We start from the raw sequence: 3,345 nt of genomic DNA, 5'->3' as shown, positions 1-3,345 counted from the left end.
TCAAAATTTGTTTGAGGGGTTGTATACATAAAAATAAAGAAATTAACTTTTATACAGTCCCAGTTTTCTTAATCTTCCAATTATTGAAATGTTGATCTCGCTTTGGAAAATCATTTGCGAATAAATTCATATTTTTAAATGCAATGTTCATCGAGATATTAAATATGTAAAAATCACTATGTTTTGGTAACTTATAACAGTGTTGGCAAGTTTTTATTGGCTCAAAAGTCATGAACTTAAGAATGAATTTAACCATTTGATTTTTTTATTCATAATAAATAGCAACTTATATGTTTGGTAATTAGTTTGGCAATTACAGAAACTTTACATTTAATTTACGTTTCCAATTTGCGAACCAAACCTTCAGCCAATGGCAAAAAACACTAAAAACTTCAAAGGTGAATACTCCGTTAATACCGTATTGCATTTAAAAATACTCAATTTTTTGTAAATGACTTCTCAGACTCGCATTTACATTTCAATAATGAGAAATTTTAGCACACAGGGTCTGCATAAAAAATTAATTTAGACATTAAGACATTTTGAGTAACCGTACAGTAATTTGAAAATTTATATGCTGGCTGTAGAATAATTTTTCCTTTTGAAAATTTGAATGACGTATCGAATTGTTGGAGGAGTGAATATCTACTCACGATATTCACAGAAGAGAGGGGTGTGAAAGTTAAAAGGCAGTGGCGTAAGCGGGGAACTGCATGGGGGAGGGGGCTGCATCCCCCGATCAAAAGATCAAAAATTAAAAGTATTGCTTTTGTGTATAAAAACTTTTATTTTAATTTGAATAATTTGAATTTTTTAGTTGAATATTTTGTTTTCCATACTAATTTTTACTAACATTTACCAGAATGGGTTATTTTTTGATTGACTCCTTGGTTAATTTTTTTCATATATATATATATATATATATATTTGTACTTTTATATGATAAAAATAAATTTGATTGGATTTGAAAAAAAAAAGTAATACCTTTGTGTGCTGCTATTGAGGTAATTTAAAATACTTCTTTTTGAAAGTTTGGGGACGAAATTTCGTTGAATGAGATTCCCATGTACCCTTTCCCACAAACCTGGTATGTCCCCTCTAAAGGCCGATTCTGCTTACGCCACTGCTAACAGGGCTCTAGTCTGGGGGAACCACACATTCAACTTCATAGGCCCATTTTTGTTAACCATAAACTTGCTGGAAAATCAAATTCTTCTGTGCTGGAAATTGGCACAATGCCACATACACGGCCTAAAATTGGTCTGAGGCCCGTTCAAAGTCCTGCAAGATAACAAAGGCAGTTTTAAAATAATATAATGTTATCTGTTCTCCGAATCGTTCTCCCATATGCACATATTTCCCAACATTTAAATTACCAAGTAGCCTACAGGTAAGTAAAAGTATTAAACATGGAAGAAAATATTGGAGCTTGATGTCTATTTTGGGTGCACCAGATGGCGACACAGCCACAACATTTTCTTTTGTTTTATTTTGCTCTTCTCCTGTAGTGTATTGGAATGTTCGAGTTCAGACGCATTCGCGAGTACCCGAACAGGAAAATTCTGAATGAAGCATTTTTGAAAACTAAACTGAAAATCATTAAAAAAAATTAAATTTTAAAGAAAAAGATCTCAGCAGTTTCGTAAAAAATTCAAATTCACTTTTCATTCAAGCTATATGAAATTTTTGAATTCCGATAAGAACTCAAATATTTTAAAATATTGAAATCACAAAAAAAAAAAAAAATCTCTTGATCAAATTAATTCCTTCAGGATACCTGAAAGTTACGAAGTCGTCGTACCCGTCCCATTACAATGAAAAAGAAGGGGAAAAAAAGATGAATGTCGACAGTGATGTTACTGTTTAAAAAACGGGAGGAACAATCTGTTGACAGTAGCTAAAACAAACATATCACAACGAAGAGATCTTTTGAGCTAAAGAAGCTACTGCCTGTAACAGATCCCGCGTTTATTTTTAGTGTCGTCTCTAAATAAGTTGACGAGGTTTAGAGCATTCACATGAGGGGTAATTTAAAAAAAGAACACACATCAGCAGCATTGATCAAAAAAGGAGTATCAATCTGGAATTCTCTGTGATTTTTTTTCGATTCCTTATTACAAACTTAAAACCAATTTTTCAGAGCATTTCAATACTAAATTATAAGTCTAATCACAAATTAATCAAATGTCATCTTCATTCTTGATTTCCGGTAGTGTTTCTATTAAGCCGAGATTACACCATAAAAGTTTTATAAAAATTATTTTATGAAACATGATAAATAAAACCAATAATCCTACCTGCTCCATTTGCTCGAAGGTAACCGATAAGCTTGTTGGTTGCATTTTTAAAGTTTTATAAAAGAACATAAGAATTTTTACAAGACTTTTATAGTCTAATCATCGGCCTCAGATAAATACTAATTCAGTATATTCCTCTTTTTTGATAAAATGAAATTCAATCAAACAGAGGTTGTGAATTTAAAAGATGGTACCGACTATCACTTACTACACTACATCAGTGATTCTCAACCTGGGGTATCATGCAGTACCGTCTTAACGCATGGGCCCACCGGGCACGGCCGGGGGCATCAACAAAAGAAGGACCTCAGAAAAATGAGAAATAGTTGAATTTTTCGGGAATTCGCCTGGTAGGGCCTCAGAAAAATCACTTGGCCCATTGGCCTGTGATGCGCTTGAGATGGCCCTGGTATTATGGCTTCTTTGTGGTGCAGGGATATTTTAAGGGGGGGGGGGCACGGGTGAAAATCAGATGGAGGTGCCGTGATAAGTGGTGAAGGGGCCATAATGAGCTGTGAAGAAATAAAACTTTCGAATGTGACTATTTCCAGAATCCATCAGAATCCATCTTAACCCATTGGGCATGACCCGTGGCCTTGATTCACGGGCAGGGGGGTCAACATGATGAGATCTGGTACAAAGATTTTCGAATGTAATTATGTAAGCTGTGTATTGGCTTACGCAAAGGGGGGGGGGGTTGAGGTTTTAATCCACAAGCCGTGATTATAGCGTTATTTTGCAAGAAAAAACGTAAACCCCCCCGAGAAGAAAACAAATTGAATACCCCCTTGAGAAAATTCTCCGTACGCCTATGAAGCTGTTACATACTTCTAGCTACGTATGGGGTATCAGAACATCACTTTGCCCAGGGTCCCACGATGTTGAAACGGTCATGCATAGAATCCGCCACAAGAAGGAAGTTTACTCAACTCTGGCACAGGGTAGGCGCGAACCCACGGTGATGTGTCGGGAGGTTCAATTTGTTGTATATGTTCATCCCGTATTTTACGCAGACCTATTTCCCTTACACAATTCAACTCTTGGGATG

Source organism: Pholcus phalangioides, unplaced genomic scaffold (assembly GCF_987345545.1).
Source record: "Pholcus phalangioides strain wild (caught in Gottingen) unplaced genomic scaffold, Ppha-v1.0 ptg000004l_1, whole genome shotgun sequence".
NCBI lineage: Eukaryota > Metazoa > Arthropoda > Arachnida > Araneae > Pholcidae > Pholcus > Pholcus phalangioides.
This window is presented reverse-complemented; position numbering follows the sequence as displayed.